Raw genomic sequence first — 18,309 nt, 5'->3', positions numbered from 1 at the left:
TAACTGTAATTACAGGCGCGTTTGGGGTGTGGCTTTCCCAGTTCTTTGCCTTTGGCGAGCAGAGCTCAGCGCAATGTCAGTACAGCACTGTATCTCCCGCGAGGTTTCACTTTTCGGCAATAATGTGATTTGGGAAGGGGGTGGGGAACCACAAGTGTGAGCAATAGATAATGACTGAGGTCAGTGGCGTAACTACCGGGGGAGCAGGGGGTGCGATTGGCCATGGCCCGCACCCCCTCAGGGCCCCCCTACAGCTTGCGCCACTGTTCTAACGCAGCCGTTTCTGCCCGTACGGAGGGGGGCAGGGCCCGGCTGCACATCCCGCGCCAGGGCCGCCCCCCTCTAGTTACGTCGCTGACTGAGGTTGCAATAAACAAACGCGGGAAACGTGGGAAACCCCACACGTTACTGGAATTGCTCATCCAGCCAAATCGGGCTACTGATTAAATAAAAGATTGAAAAATGAATAGTAGAGGTCCGGAGTGGAAGGATTAATAAAATACTAAAAAAACAATAAAACAACAGTAGTTTTGACTGCCAGGGTCAGGGACAACATGGAAAAAGGAAAGGGTGAATAATTACAAAAAACATTCTAGAACATGGAACATAGAAAAAATGTGTAGTAGACGCCTCTTTGAGGACTTCACAGTGTGAGTGAAAAGAAGAGCTGCTTGTGATACAAAATCTACAGGGGAGAGAATGCAGGGAGGAAGCTTCTATTATTCTGGGGGCTATTTAGAGTCATTTTAGAGATCCTTTCAGATGGATGTTAAAGAGCTGGAGAGAGTGCAGAGAAGTGCAACTAAACTGATAAAGGGGATGGAAGATTTCAATTATGAGGGTAGACTGTCAAGGTTGGGGTTACTATTTAATAGTGCAATAGAGGATATTATAGACAGATAGAAAATAGAATACAGTATATTCCACTACAGTCTTTTCTTTCAAAACTGTGATTAAACATGTGTAACGTGCTCATAGACTAATGCCTCCTCTCCTGCTGCCACCCGGAACCGTTTTGTAGGCTCGGGTACAGGCAAACGTGGAAGTTTTCAGGGATATGTATTCATGTGCAAAATCAACTGAGTTTGTCTGACCCAACACAAGTGTTCCAAGTGCAGGCAAAAGAGGAGGCTAATGCATATTTCAGCAGGTCGATTTCCACTCAAACATAACTAAAGACTCCTTTGCAATTGTGTCAGTCAAGCTGAAATCCTTCCATAGGTTACAGTACTATTTTAATTTATAATCAGCCTATAGAAGAATCATGCCACCACAACCCAGTGTAAAGCGCCCAAAACATTGTGTATTCTTCTTGATATAATAAACCATAGGGGCTCCTGTTTTTGAACAGCTTTGGTGTGCAGGCTCTGATTTTCATGCCACAACTTTTTACTAATACTGACATGCTCCTATGTATTTTCATAAGACCATTTCAGTCTTGCTTAAAATATTTAGGCATTTAAATTGGAAAAATGTATTAAAAACTGTACCAATTACCCCCCCCCCCCCAGTGAAGATCTTGATATCTGCCAAAAAATACACTATATTCTGCTTAGGGAGAATTTCAACAACCCAGTGTCTATATTGACCAAATTGTTTTATTTTGTCCAGACTCTTCGGATCCCTGTCCCAAGAAATATCCTCAAGGACATGCAGTCAACATTTTTAGAAATCGACCTGGGATAAGTCTAGACATAGGATCTCTAAAGCCATAATGTTGGTGCATACTTAACATCCATTGATATTGGGAAGAGTCACACATAAGACAGTATGTACAGCAGAGAATATGGACCTTAGCAAAAGGTAAGAAAGATACATGCAAAAAATTTTATATTCCCTGTAGATTAGATGAGATCAGATATCCAATGCTGAAAGTGTCAGCTGTTTGATTCATTGGCATAACTGTAAGCCTTAAACATTACATTAATATGGGGGTGGGTTTAGTTAATGTCACAATGATCTTATCTGTAATCCTTGAACATTAAAGAGATACTGACAGTCAGGCTGGCAAAACAGTCAGGCTTAGGAACTTTTAGTGACACTTAATCACAAAAGTAGCCCTATCAGTGAAAATGGTCAACATGAATTATGGGTAATTTTAAATATAAATGTATATTTAAAAAAGTTGTATTTAAGTGTTACTGTCCCTTTAAGATAATATGGGGGCGGGGCTTAATTGTGATGTCACAATGAACAGAGTTAACTTGTTACCTGACATTCCAAACACCTAATCATTGCTATCCAGCACACGAGAGAAGAAGAACCTTAGCGAAAGGTAAGTAAAATCCAAACAAACAATTCTATATACCCTGTATATTATGGGATGTCAAATTATGAAAGTTTCAGCTGTTTGACTAATTGGCATATCTGTAAGCCTTAAACCTTAAGTTAATATGTGGCTGACTAAATTATGTCATAATGATCTGTAAGACTCAAGTTAATAAGGGGCGGGGCTTAATTGTGATGTCATAATGAACAGAGTTGACTTGATACCTGACACACCAAACACCTAATCATTGCTATCCAGCACACGAGAGAAGAAGAACCTTAGCGAAAGGTAAGTAAAATACAAACAAACAACTCTATATACCCTGTATATTATGGGATGTGAAATTAAGAAAGTGCCAGCTGTTTGACTAATTGGCATATCTGTAAGAAATAAACCTTGAGTTAATATGTGGGGGGCTTAATTATGATGTCATAATGATCTGTAAGCCTCAAATTAATATGGGGCGGGGCTTAATTGTGATGTCACAATGAACAGAGTTGACTTGATACCTGACACACCAAACATCATTGCTATCCAGCACACAAGAGAATATTGACATTATCGAAAGGTAAGAAAAATACATATAAAAAACTCTATATACCCTGTATATTATGGGATGTCAAATTATGAAAGTGCCAGCTGTTTGACTAATTGGCATATCTGTAAGAAATAAACCTTGAGTTAATATGTGGCTGACTAAATTATGATGTCATAATGATCTGTAAGCCTCAAGTTAATATGGGGCGGGGCTTAATTGTGATGTCACAATGAACAGAGTTGACTTAATACCTGACACACCAAACACCTAGTCATTGCTATCCAGCACACGAGAGAAGAAGGACCTTAGCGAAAGGTAAAAAAAAAAAACACATACCAAAACTCTATATACCCTGTATATTATGGGATGTCAAATTATGACAGTGCCAGCTGTTTGACTAATTGGCATATCTGTAAGCCTTAAACCGTAAGTTAATATGTGGCTGACTAAATTATGATGTCATAATGATCTGTAAGCCTCAAGTTAATTGGGGCGGGGCTTAATTGTGATGTCACAATGAACAGAGTTGACTTGATACCTGACACACCTAACACCTATTAATTTCATTCCAGCACACGAGAGAAGAAGAACCTTAGAGAAAACACACGAGTGAAAAAGAACTTTAGAGAAAACACACGAGTGAAGAAGAACCTTAGAGAAAGCACAAGAGTGAAGAAGAACCTTAGTGAAAGGTAAGAAAAATACATACAAACATCTCTATATACCCTGTAGATTGTGGTTAAATTCTGAAAGTGACAGCTGTTTGATATATATAATTGGCATATCCGTAAGCCTTAAACATTACTTTAATATGGGGGGGGGCTTAATTATGATGTCACAATGATCATATCTGTAAGCCTTAAATTGATATGGGGCGGGCTTAATTATGATGTCACAATGAACAAAGTTGATTAAAACCTGACACACCAAACACCTAATCATTGGTATCCAGCACACGAGAAGAAGGTCCTTAGCAAACCGTAATAAAGATGCAAACAAAAAATCCATACACCCTGTAGATGTGGGATGTCAAATTATAAATGTGCCAGCTGTTTGACATATCTGTAAGATTTAAATTAGGGATGCACCAAATCCAGGATTCGGTTTGGGATTTGGCCAGGATTCGGCCTTTTTTAGCAGGATTCGGCTGAATCCTTCTACCCGGTTGAACTGAATACGAATCCTAATTTGCATATGCAAATTAGGGGTGGAGGGAAATCGCCTGACTTTTTGGCACAAAACAAGGAAGTAAAACATTTTTTCATCTTCCCACCCCTAATTTGCATCTGCAAATTAGGATTTGGATTTGGTTCGATATTCGGCGAATCTTTCACCAAGATTTCGGGAGTCGGAAAAATCCAAAATAGTGGATTTGGTGCATCTCTACTTTAAACATTAAGTTAATATGGGGGTGGGGCTTAATTGTAACATCACAATAATTAGATCTGTAAGCATTGAACATTAAAGTGGTACTTATAGTCAGGTTTAAGAAATTTAAGTAACAGAATGGAGCATTATCAGTGAAAAATGGTCAAGATGACCTACAGATAACTTTCAGTGTACATAAATAACTTGCAAAGTAATTTTTTAGTGTTACAATGACTTTATGTTTATATAGGGGTGTGGCTTAAATGTGATGTCATAGTAAACAGAGCGGTGTGAAGGATAAATAAACCCTATATACCCTGTGTAGGCTAAATCAGATAAAAAGTTGGTTTGATTTTGCTTTCCTCTACAAATCAAATTAAGTAGATTTTTCTGTTTTTCTTTACAGATTTCTGTGAAAGTTTCTGCACATAGAGAGACTTGCTGAAAGCAAGGAAAATGCTCAGAAACTTAACCGCTTGTTTTACGGTAAGTCTATTAAAAAAGATAGGGGTAGAATGGTGAGAAATACAAGTGCAAAGTGCACAAAATATGGGCTATAATAATGGCGCCAGAAGAGGAAAACCTGGTAACACTTCTCCTTTTGGGGTTACAGAGAGGATTAATAATTATTGAGTAATGTCCCTCATTATTTGACTCATTAATAAGCATTTCCCTCTTATTATCAAGTGCCTGAATGAGTTATCATTATGTGCACAGAGATTAAAATCAGTTATTTTAGAGCAAAGTGGGCTTCATATATATTAATTTTCTTTATATTTGTCATTATTAAAGTCAGAAGTTGCATTTGAGCCCATTTTAGTATGTTGTATGCCGTTGCCTTACTTTCTTCCTTACTTAAATATTCTATTGTTCTTTTATCCAAAACAGGGACAAGAGAGTTCAACTCATTTCAAGGTAATGGATTGTATTTTATAATTACTTTTTATTGTGTATATGACTTAAAAACACATTTTTAGTATGGCTATAGAGGAAGGTGACCCCACGGTCAGGCTGCTTCTTCTATAGTTGCATCACTTCTTTATAATTACTTTATATTATTTAATATTCTTTGGTCACTTCCCTTTTTTTCTTTGTTTTTAATAATATATTTTTTTAATATCTCTAGGAACCCAGAGGAACATTGGACCTGGGAAAACAGATTGGCGACGGCTCCTTTGGCCAAGTCTACAAGGTAAACTAAAGTATCTAACACAGAGATAGCAGATAAATAATAACAAATTGGTTGGTCGCCTATGAAATAATTATTAGGGTGGTGTAAATCTTGAGACAGTTTCTAAGACGGTTTGCAATTGGTCTTTTTTTAATTAAATATGGTGTTCTGCAGCTCAAAAATTTAGAATTTCAGGAGCTATCTAGTTTTTATTTACTATAGCAACTATGTACCAGACTGGAAAATGAATAGAAATTATAGAGCATTGAGCAACAGATTTACATAAACCAGATAAATTTATAAACTGCAAGCTGGTATTGAGAAAAACAATTCATTGAAAAAAAATGATTGAAATAAAAAATAAAGATGAACAAAAACTTTGTGAAGAATAGGTCATTCTGTATCATGCTAAAATGTAACATAAAGGTAGACTTCCCCTAAAGCTTTGATTAATTCTGCTGTAAGCATGGCTACCTATAAACATCTTATAATAAGCTAGCCTGTTATTATAGGAAATTATCTAAAGATGGGAACTATAGAGGGATGGCTACTGAAAAAGGCAAGTTTCAAATGTTAACAAAATCCTTTTTTTTGCTTTTACAGGGTCTCAATCTGAAAACCAACAATGTTGTGGCCATTAAATTGATGAACCCTTCTGAGGTAATATATCTTTTTCATTAAATTATGAGAAAACTCATCATTTTGCCTTTACTTAAAGGAGAAGGAAAGGTTAAAACTAAGTAAGCCTTATCAGAAAGGTCCATCTAAATATACCAGTAAACCTCCAAAGTAATGTTGCTCTGAGTCCCCTGTCAAAAGAAATACTGCATTTCTTTCCTTCTATTGTGTACTCATGGGCTTCTGTATCAGACTTCCTGCCTTCAGCTTAAACCTCATTGCCCTGGGCATGAGCATGCTCAGTTTGTTCCTCTTCCCCCGCCCCCTCCCTTCTCTACTGTAATCTGAGCCCAGAGCAGGGAGAGACTCAGGCAGGAAGTGATGTCACACCACATTAATACTGCAGCTCCTATTCTAAACAAACAGAGAGTTTCTAGAGCTTTTTACTCAGGTATGGTAAAACATTCTACAGAATAAATATAGCATTCTAGCTTGCACTATTGCAGCTAATCTATTGGCAATAAAATGCCTCCGTAGCTTTCCTTCTCCTTTAAGAAAGTGCACTGTATTTACAAGTGTTTCTATTTACCTAGGATACTCTGAAGGAAATCAAGAAGGAGATTAAGATCCACAAAAAAGCATCAAAGCATGAAAACATCGCCTCATTCTATGGAGCCTATCAGCAACCTGGCTCCACAATGATGCCTATAATGGTAAGACTATGTTTGTACAGATACATAGGGGCAGATTCATCAAGCTCGAGTGAAGGATTCGAAGTAAAAAAACTTCGAATTTCGAAGTATTTTTTGGGCTACTTCGACCTTCGACTACGACTTCGAATCGAAGGATTCGAAGTAAAAATCGTTCGACTATTCGACCATTCGATAGTCGAAGTACTGTCTCTTTAAAAAAAACTTCGACCCCCTAGTTTGGCAGCTAAAAGCTACCGAAGTCAATCTTAGCCTATGGGGAAGGTCCCCATAGGCTTGCCTAAGTTTTTTTGATTGAAGGATATTCCTTCGATCGTTGAATTAAAATCCTTCGAATCGTTCGATTCGAAGGATTTAATCGTTCGATCGAAGGAATAATCGTTCCATCGTACGATCGAATTTTCTGCGCTAAATCCTTCGACTTCGATATTCGAAGTCGAAGGATTTCAATTCCTAGTCGAATATCGAGGGTTAATTAACCCTCGATATTCGACCCTTGATGAATCGGCCCCATAGCGTTGACTACTCTTACCCATATATTGTTCAGCTAAAACTATTGGCTGGATGAGTATGAGGGAATATGTAGTACACCTGTTCTACTTTGTTTTTTACTAAACTCAATACTATGGGGAGCATACAGGAACATGCTATTAATATTTGTCTTTTTCTTGCAGATTGAAATGGAATTTTGTGGAGGTGGGACACTCTCCCAACTGATAGACAACCCTTATAGTCAAGGTCTTCCCGAATCTTGCATCGCTTATGTATGTCGGGAAGTGTTAAAGGTAAGTCAGGCTCAACTTATTCAAGCATGTTCTAAGTATTTATTTACAATTTGTGTTAGAGAACATTGACAAATTGCTATTTTATTCTTGTTTTTTTGCTTTTTCTTTATTACAGGGTCTGTCACACCTCAACAAAAAGCACATAATGCACAGAGACATCAAGCCCCTCAATATTGCGCTAACCGAAGACGCCGGGATACGTTTAAGTAAGAAAAATTGATCTAATCTATGATAATTAAAGGATATTGTTTTTTTTATTAATCCATTGCAGATTTTTTAGTTTTGCCACCTGGCAGTATTTTAAACACCTTGCTTAAAATTATTCTTGATACCAATGATATTAATAGCATAGATAACAAACATTCCAATGGCATGCCGAAAATGGTGTCAATTCTGGCTCCAAAGGGTGATTATATATTTATAGAATTTTAGTTTCATATACAGCAATACCTGTATAGGATTCCATTGTAAAGACTGTTACTACAAAACTTTAACCAAAACTATGACACCCTTTGATCATGTCAAGCCATGGCCAGGCCAAATTCTAGCATTTAAAATATACATACCTATTAGAAATAAATATAAATATATATATATATATATATATATATATATATTTATATATATATATATATTTATATATATTTATATATATATATATATATATATATATATATATATATATATATATATATATATACACATACATACACACACACACACACACACATACATACACAGCACTTGCAAAACAGCAGCTGAATGACAACACCAAATAATTTTATAAATTGTTTTCTGTTTTTCACTTTGAGATCAGTATAATTACTTTACCGTTTCATTTTTTGATTACATTTTTGTTGATGATTTTCAGTTGATTTTGGGCTTGCGCGAAAAGTGAAAAGATTTCGGGCTTGTAAAGAACTGCAGGGAACGCCACACTACATAGCGCCTGAAGTGTGGACATGCAGCTCACATAATTTCAAGGTAAGACTTCAACGTAACCAAGTATTTTTAAATGCGGTCAACTTCTGTATGCTTTACACCTTTCTGATTAAATAACATTAGTGTTTGACCACCACTGTCCCCATAGGCCTAAGAATAAATAAAACACACACAATAGTATCAGCTGTCCGTATCATGTATGCATGTGTGTGTGTGTATATATATATACATATATATATATATATATATATATATATATATATACATATATATATATATATACATATATATATATATATATATACATATATATATACATATATATACACAGCAGTTTGAAGCTAAAAAGAGATATATCTATGGTTTTCTTACGTCAAACAAGCCCTAACTAGCAATTTCTTCTTGAAACTATTACTTTTTACATCAATACATGAAAGTGTCAGCAGTGCTGATAATTTGTTGTCTTTTCCCCTCAATCATACTTAATAATTAACAGAGGTGTGATTTAAAACCTATAATAATATGTAACTGAAAAGTACATTCATCGAAATAATTGCCTTTCTTTTCATTTTCAGTGCGACATATGGGCTTTGGGAATTACTGCCATTGAGATGGCCCAAGCAAGATGTCGTGAGTATTTCCAAGTATTTTTTTGTATTGTTTTAGACTTGTTTGGGGCTTTCACCAAACACATATAGATATTAGTTGTATTTGTAATGTGTTGAATGAAAGAAGTAATGTTGCACATAAGCCCAGCTCTCCCCAACTCTGACGAAGTAAGAATGCAACATGAAGTTTAGGAACAAATTAGTGCAGGCCCGGACTGGCAATCTGTGGGTTCTGGCAAATGCCAGAGGGACTGCTATAAGGTGCCATAGAAAGTCAATATTTAGTGGGCTGGTGGGGGGCTGTTTTTAGGCGCTGAGTGGGCCTCTGTGTACCTGAAATGCCAGGGCCTATTTTGATTCTCAGTCCGGACCTGAATTAGTGCTATTACCAACCATGATTAATAATGAAATAAAGATATAATAGTTTGCTAGCTCTGTAGCATTTAGTTGGAACCCTGGGAATTATTTTTTAACAATGACTAAAGGGACCCAGGTTAAAAATCACTAGTGTATGATTCATGAGATTGTAGATTGTAAGGTTTGCTGGGCAGGCAGTAAATATTTTCAAAACTTATTTGGAACATCTGGAATTTGACTTGTATTTATTTATTCCCATTAGCACTACTCCATTTACAACGAGAAGCAGTTGGAGAACAAGTTGTTTTTGGAGATCCTCCAAATCTGAGTCGACCATACAGATGGTAAGATAACCACATCCCATTTGACTTTAGTCATAATCTGAAGGGGTGATCCTGACCCCATTGCCACCCTGGGGAGGCTCCGCCCTGCCTTTCCCCATTCACCTTTTTTGCACCAGAGGGGGTCCAGGAGGGTTCTCTTCCCTAGTGCAGAGAGTGCTCTAGCAGAGCCTAATTTCCACTTTGAAAACCAGACATTCTGCTCTTAAAGTTATAAGGAGCATCTTATATTATCTCTAAATCAACACGCTTTTATTTTTTTCCAGGTCTAAAGCTTTTAATTCATTTATTGAGGTCTGTCTAACCAAGGATCCCAAAGACAGACCAACGGCTAAATTTCTGCTCCAAAACCATCCCTTCATAACAGATATACAGGATGAAATGCAAGCCATAGCAGAAATAAAGGACTTAGTCAGAAGACTGAATGCAGCTAGAGATTGGCAAGGTATGCTATGGGTAATGCTATGGGCATTTTATCTGTAAAGGTAGTAAAGGACATGGATAGATTAAGGTTTTGTATAGACATAAGGATTATTACCAAATCAGGCATAATCAAACATAGAAAAATACATTCCTAAATTTTATTTTATTTCCTTTGCAGAAGATAAAACTGTAATACAATCTGTAAAGAAAATATCTGAGACAAAAGAAGAAATGCCCAGTGATGATATTGTGTCACTGGATACAAAAATGGAAAAAACAGCAGAAAATGCTGAAGAAGCTGCTGCAGAAGTTCAGGTGGATGAACCAGCCAGTGAAGAAGTCGTGGAGGCATTTTCACCACAAGATGTCGGCTCAACCGACATTGAGAAGAAACAGGACACCATATGTCATACTGAAATAGGTGAATCTGAGAAGGTAGTTGAAGCCACAACTACACTTAAGGAGGATGAACCAGCCAGCGAAGAATTTGTGGAGGCATTTTCACCACAAGATGTCGGCTCAACCGACATCGAGAAAATACAGGACACCATATGTCATACTGACATAGGTGAAACTGAAAAGGAAGTTGAAGCCTCAGCTATAATTAAGGAGGACCCACTTCAGTCTAGTGAGGGAGCCCCAGAACCGTCAGTAAATCAACAAGAGGAAGTCGGCGCAACGGAAATTGAGAAGAAAGAGGACACCATTTGCCATATTGATATAGGTGCATCTGAGAAGGCTCAACATGTTGAAACCTCAACTGCACCTAAGGAGGACACACTTCATTCTAGTGAAGAAGCCCCAGAACTGTCTGTTGTTCAGGAGTTGTCTCCACAAGAGGAAGTCGGCTCAACCGACACGGAGAAGAAACAGACCACCATGGATGATATGGGTGATTCTGTGGAGGCTCCACATGCCCCACTTCAGTCCAGCGAAGAAGCCCCAGTATTAGAAGAAAATACTGGAGAAAAAGCTAGTGGCTTTATTGGCTTAGTTATTTTATTCTTATTATTGTTACTTGTACTTTTCTTTTATACAAGGAGGTGAGGCTTCTATAGAAGTACAAATCTTTAGCTTTACATAGCTTTAATAATTTTTTAAATGTTTTTATATGGACTTTGCACAATTAACAAAAGAGGAGGAAGTAGGCACATCTTATTTGCTACAAAATTAAGAAGATATAAGACTGCAGCTTCATTTCTTTGTAAAATGTTTTTCTACATTGAGATGTAAACAAAAGAGGAGGAAGGAGGCATATTTAATTCAGAAGATAAAATACTGCATCTTCATTATTTGTACAATGTTTTTCTACATTGAGATGTAAACAAAAGAGGAGGAAGGAGGCACATTTCATTCAGAAGATGGACCACTGCATCTTCATTTCTTGCAAATGTTTTTCGGGATGGGATATAAGCAAAAGAGGAGGAAGGAGGCACATTTCATTCAGAAGATGGACCACTGCATCTTCATTTCTTGCGAATGTTTTTCGGGATTGGGATATAAGCAAAAGAGGAGGAAGGAGGCACATTTCATTCAAAAGATGGAATACAGCATCTTCATTTCTTGCGAATGTTTTTCGGGATTGGGATATAAGCAAAAGAGGAGGAAGGAGGCACATTTCATTCAGAAGATGGAATACTGCATCTTCATTTCTTGCGAATGTTTTTCGGGATTGCGATATAAGCAAAAGAGGAGGAAGGAGGCACATTTCGTTCAGAAGATGGAATACTGCATCTTCATTTTCTGTAAAAAAAAATTCTACATTGAGATGTAAACAAAAGAGGAGGTAGGAGGCACATTTCATTCAGGTGAAGGAAGACTGCACCTTTGTTTTCCCCCCTGGATATTTGGTTTAACATCAGTAGAAACATGAAAGGATAGGAATGGCAGGCACATATATCATTTAGGCTCCATGCCCTTTATTTCATGCAAAAAATTGATCCAGGGACTAGTCCGATTGCCATTTTGGAGTCAGGAAGGAATTTTTCCCCCTCTGAGGCAAATTGGAGAGGCTTCAGATGGGGTTTTTGCCTTCTTCTGGATCAACTAGCAGTAGGCAGGCTGTATGTTAAGATTTTAAAATGTATTTTTTAACCTAACTTAGTATATTACTATTTTACTAAGTTTGACTTATGTAGTCAAGTTGTATTTTCTGTCAGGAATTCCTGACAAAGGCTGGGATCACACCCCCACAAAATGTTAAATTCACTACACAAGTCAAACTATTAAGCCAAATATCAAGGGAACAGCAGAATAATACAGAAACCGTGCATATGGACAGACCAGACATGGAAGAGGAAGGATCAGAGGGGGGACATAGAAGGGGAGACACAAGCATAGAACAGGCTAGACCAATCCTAGGGAAAAGTTAGAATAGGATAAGCCAAAGGAGAGCGAGACGGACCACAGCAGCATGGAGCAGATATAGACCACAGGGCAATGGAGTGAACATAGAATGGGAGGCATGAGCATGGAACATCAGGAATGAGCAAACATGGAAGAGGACAAACCTTTGTTAAATATAGTCATAAAAGTTGATCAATGTGTATAATATGTAAATAAAAATAATATTACAGTTAATAATAATGAATGCAGTCTATTTTTTATATTTCATATTTTGTCTAAAGAGGAGGGGTAGATTTATGCACAAATAATTAATGGTTTATTACACTGATATGGGTGAGTGCAGCTCCCACTATTCCAAAGTCTACCAAGTGATCCCCACAGGCTCCAGTAAAAAGAGCAACCCAAATCTCTTAAAGGGCAGTATACAGTAATTCCTTGTTCAACAAGAATTCAAAATGTTCATCTAGATGATTTACAAATTATCATTTTGGAAAGACTGATTCCATAGGTGGAGGGTGATTTTTTTGTTTGGAGAGGCTAAATTTGACCATATACTGACTAACTTAAAGGGAACCGGTCACCCTGAATTTCTTTTACCCCACCAGAGGGGTGGGCTAATACAGCAGGCACGCCAGGTTAAACAGTAAGGTTTTTTTTTTCAAAATATTATTGTGTATTGGAGACAGTGGGTCCTGGAACATTAAACTCAGTGGGAGACAGTGGGTCCTGGCACATTATACTCAGTGGGAGACAGTGGGTCCTGGCACATTATACTCCGTGGGAGACAGTGGGTCCTGGCACATTATACTCAGTGGGAGACAGTGGGTCCTGGCACATAATACTCAGTGGGAGACAGTGGGTCCTGGCACATTATACTCAGTGGGAGACAGTGGGTCCTGGTACATTATACTCAGTGGGAGACAGTGGGTCCTGGTACATAATACTCATTGGGTCCTGGCACATTATACTCAGTGGGAGACAGTGGGTCCTGGCACATTATACTCAGTGGGAGACAGTGGGTCCTGGTACATAATACTCATTGGGTCCTGGCACATTATACTCAGTGGGAGACAGTGGGTCCTGGCACATTATACTCAGTGGGAGACAGTGGGTCCTGGCACATTATACTCAGTGGGTGACAGTGGGTCATGGCACATTATACTCAATGGGAGACAGTGGTCCTGGCACATTATACTCAGCGGGAGACAGTGGGTCCTGGCACATTATACTCAGCGGGAGACAGTGGGTCCTGGCACAATATTCTCAGCGGGAGACAGTGGGTCCTGGCACATTATTCTCAGCGGGAGACAGTGGGTCCTGGCACATTATACTCAGTGGGTGACAGTGGGTCCTGGCACATTATACTCAATGGGAGACAGTGGTCCTGGCACATTATACTCAGCGGGAGACAGTGGGTTCTGGCACATTATACTCAGTGGGAGACAAATCAGACAAATGCTGCTTTCAATAGCCATTACATTTTCAAATAACTAAAAACCTCTGTAAAGTTGGAATTGGTTAAGTCGCTTATAACTGGATATGGTTTTATGGTTTCATTATGCACAGCACAGTTTTCGATACAGGTTTCCATTAAAAAAAATGAAGTTGAATTGGAGAAAACAAGCTTTCCTCAATGGATTTCAGCTACAGAGAAGAAGTTTGGTGCCATGAATGATTCAGCATGTGATTGGACTGTACAGAGACAGGGCAGCAGAATCGGTCACTTACCAATAGACATCGTTAGCAGGAATATGTCCTAACCGTGGCGGAATCCAGTCTTTGTATTCCAGACCCATTGCCTATCAACAACCACAGGAGACATGCAGAACACGGCATGCAATTAGTCCTCGGTTATTGGCTGCACAATTCCAAGCTATTAAACACACAAGAGTGGGCAGCACAGCTGCTGAATGGGAGTCTAAGGCTTTCTTAATATAGAAGATATATAAACAATAGTAGTGTAGTAGTCTACTAACTGTTGACTACCAGACTACCATATCATCAGCATCCCTTGTCAGACGACTTAGCAACCAGCATTCCTATTCAGCTACTAAAAATCCAGCATCCCTTGCAGACCTGTAGCCTCTAGTACAAATCCCAGCATCCCTTGTCAGACCTTAGGTCCTATAGTACAAATCCCAGCATCCCTTGTCCAGACCTGTAGCCTGCTAGTAAAATCCCAAGCAACTCCTTGTTCCAGACCCTTGCAGCCTGTAGTAGTAAAATCCCAGCATCCCTTGTCAGACCTGCAGCCTGTAGTAAAAATCCCAGCATCCCTTGTCAGACCTGCAGCCTTAGTACAAATCCCAGCATCCCTTGTCAGACCTGAGCCTTGTAGAAATCCAGCATCCTTGTCAGACCTGTAGCCTATGTAAAATCCCAGCATCCCTTGTCAGACCTGTAGCCTATAGTACAAATCCCAAGCATCCCTTGTAAGACCTGTAGTCTTCTTACTGTTACTGACCTACAAATTGCAGCCAATCACTATCAGGATATAAACATATAACGTGATTGGCTGTAAACTCACTTTTTTATTTCTGGGATCAGAGGTGAGCGGAGCATTGATACACGGGGGCATTAAGGGAAATAATGGCAGAAATGAAGGAAATGACTATTTGAGTGTGACACTGGCTAGTGCCTGGGATATTAGCCTGGCTTTTGTGTATATTCTAATAGAAAATATCATTATGGGAGGAATGGGGAAACAGGCAGACTACAGACAACTCAGGATAAATACACAGAAGTACATCCTGGCATTTGGCCGCACGACTAACTGACAGTTAAATAACGGATTTCTCACTTTCATTCCTGGGATCAGAGGTAAGTGGATGCACAGCACACACTGGGGGGACAATTTATGGGAATAAATGAATTATAATGATATAAATGAAGAAAATCACCACTAAATTGAGTCACTAGGTGGCGCCTGGGATATTAGCCTTGGTTTTGTCATTTTAATAGATTATAGGAGAGTTGGGGGAAGGAACAGGGATGCAGGGAGACTACACACCTGTCAGGCTAAATACAGAAAGAATAAAATAACATTTGGGATTCCTATTGCTTTATATTTAAAATAAGTGCAAGTTAAGAAATAATAAAAAGTCAGAAATGCAAGTTAAGAAATAATAAAATGTCAGAAATCTCCTATGTTAATATATAACAGGGGTCACTATGGCAACATCTGGAGTGACGGCCACTTGCTGTTCAGGTTTCTCCTCTAATGCCATTAATCTTCATATTTCTCTCTGTATCTCACTTTGTATATAACATTTACTTCTTAAAAAAGCTTTAAGGGAAAGTTAAGAAATGATTAAGGGCAAAAGTCTGAAATCTCCCATGTTCCCATATAACAGGGGTCACCCAGTGTTTGGAGTGACAGTTGACAGTTGGCCACTTGCTGTTCAGGTTTCTCCTCTAATTCTAATAATATTTATATTTCTCTGTATTTCACTTTGTACATAACATTTACTTCTGAAAAAGCTTTTCAGTAATAGTTAAGCAATTATTTAGGGGAAAAGTCTGAAATCCCCCATGTTCCCATATAACAGGGGTCACCCAGTGTTTGGAGTGACAGTTGACAATTGGCCGCTTGGTAATTCTCCTCTAAAACGATTAATTTCCATATTTCTCATTTCATCTTACTTTGTATATAAAACTGACTTCTTAAAAAGCTTTAAAGGAAAAAGTTTTGGAGCTGCAAATCCCAGTCACTGTTACTCATGTCCTGAATGTCCCAGCATCCCTTGTCACACCTGCAGCCTGTAGTCTTCTAACTGTTACTGAACTACACCCAGTCCCTTTCAGACTGTAGCCTTTATGCCTTGAATCCAGCATCCTTGCACGCACTTGTCTTCTACTGTTCTATGAATACATCCAGCTCCTGTCAAATCCCAGCATCCCTTGCCAGACCAGCAGCCTGTGGTCTTCTAACTGTTACTGAACTACAAATCCCAACATCCCTTTTCAGACCTGTAGCCTATAGTACAAATCCCAGCATCCCTTGCCAGACCAGCAGCTTGTGGTTTCTAATGTTACTGACTACAATCCCAGCATCCTTTCACTGCACCTGTAGTCTAGCTTTATGAACAAATCCCAGCATCCCTTTCAGACCTGCAGCTTGTGTCTTCAACTGCTTAACTGACTAGTCAAATCCCAGCATCCCTTGTCAGACCTGTAGCCTATAGTACAAATCCAGATGCCTTGTCAACTGTTAGCTATAGTACAAATCCCAGCATCCCTTGTTAGACCTGTAGCCTATAGTACAAATCCCAGCATCCCTTGTCAGACATGTAGCCTATAGTACAAATCCCAGCATCCTTGTCAGAACTGTAGCCTATAGTACAAATCCCAGCATCCCTTGTTAGACCTGTAGCCTATAGTAAAAATCCCAGCATCCCCTTGTCCAGACTGCAATGTAGCCTATAGTAAAATCCCAGCATCCCTTGTCAGACATGTAGCCTATAGTAAAAATCCCAGCATCCCTTGCTCAGACTGTAGCCTATAGTAAAATCCCAGCATCCCTTGTCAGAGACCTGTCAGCCCTGTAGTACAAATCCCAGAATCCCTTGTCAGACCTGTAGCCTATAGTACAAATCCCACCATCCTTTGTCAGAACTTTAGCCTATAGTACAACTCCCAGAATCCCTTGTCAGACCTGTAGCCTATAGTACAAATCCCAGCATCCCTTCTCAGACCTGTAGCCTATAGTACAAATCCCAGCATCCCTTGTCAGACCTGCAGCCTGTAGTACAAATCCCAGAATCCCTTGTCAGACCTGTAGCCTATAGTACAAATCCCAGCATCCTTTGTCAGAACTTTAGCCTATAGTACAAATCCCAGCATCCCTTGTCAGATCTGTAGCCTATAGTACAAATCCCAGCATCCCTTGTCAGACCTGCAGCCTATAGTACAAATCCCAGCATCCCTTGTCACACTTGCAGCCTGTAGTCTTATTGCACTTAATAAAATACAAATCCCATCATCCCTTGTCAGACCTTTAGCCTATAGTACAAATCCCAGCATCCCTTGCCAGACCAGCTGCTTGTGGTTTTCTAACTGTTACTGAACTACAAATCCCAGCATCTCTTGACCGACTTGCAGCCTGTGATCTTTTAGCTGTTACTGACCTACAAATCCCAGCATCCCTTATCAAACCTGCACCCTGTAGTCTTCGAGCTCTTAATGAACTATAAATCCCAGCATCCCTTTCCAGACCAGCAGCTTGTGGTCTTCTAACTGTTACTGAACTTCAAATCACAGCATCCCTTGTCAGACCTGTAGCCTATAGTACAAATCCCAGCATCCCTTATCAGACCTGTTGCCTGTAGTAAAAATCCCAGCATCCCTTGTCAGACCTGTAGCCTATAGTACAAATCCCAGCATCCCTTATCAGACCTGTTGCCTGTAGTAAAAATCCCAGCATCCCTTGTCAGACCTGCAGCCTGCAGTACAAATCCCAGAATCCCTTGCCAGACCTGTAACCTGTAGTACAAATCCCAGAATCCTTTGTCAGACCTGTAGCCTATTGTACAAATCCCAGCATCCCTTGTCAGACCTGTAGCCTTTAGAAAAACTCCCAGCATCCCTTGTCAGACCTGTAGCCTATAGTACAAATCCCAGCATCCCTTGTAAGACTTGTAGCCTATAGTACAAATCCCAGCATCCCTTGTCAGACCTGTAGCCTGTAGTACAAATCCCAGCATCCCTTGTCAGACCTGTAGCCTATAGTACAAATCCCAGCATCCCTTGTCAGACCAGCAGCTTGTGGTCTTCTAACTGTTACTGAACTACACATCCCATCATTCCTTGTCAGACTTGCAGCCTTCTAGCTCTT

The 18,309-nt window shown here is 39.2% G+C and overlaps 2 protein-coding genes across 21 annotated transcripts in view; one reads left to right on the top strand and one right to left on the bottom strand.

Annotated features, from left to right (window-relative positions):
- Nucleotides 1-18,309, bottom strand: part of astl2a.S (astacin-like metallo-endopeptidase 2 gene a S homeolog) — a 265,316-nt gene that overhangs the window by 44,015 nt on the left and 202,992 nt on the right. For 2 of the 19 annotated variants that reach the window (XR_005960806.1, XR_005960808.1), the window contains one exon: nucleotides 14,205-14,275. The exons of the other annotated variants lie outside the window; for them this stretch is intronic. The gene's annotated coding sequence lies outside the window, so the exon portion shown is untranslated. The remainder of the gene's footprint in view (nucleotides 1-14,204; nucleotides 14,276-18,309) is intronic. 19 annotated transcript variants of the gene reach the window in all.
- LOC121393180 (traf2 and NCK-interacting protein kinase-like) overlaps nucleotides 1-18,309 on the top strand; it is a 45,818-nt gene that overhangs the window by 17,949 nt on the left and 9,560 nt on the right. The gene's annotated exons all lie outside the window — the stretch shown is intronic.

The sequence above is a fragment of the Xenopus laevis genome, chromosome 4S (genome assembly GCF_017654675.1).
Source record: "Xenopus laevis strain J_2021 chromosome 4S, Xenopus_laevis_v10.1, whole genome shotgun sequence".
NCBI classification, from domain to species: Eukaryota; Metazoa; Chordata; class Amphibia; order Anura; family Pipidae; genus Xenopus; species Xenopus laevis.
This window is presented reverse-complemented; position numbering and strand designations above follow the sequence as displayed.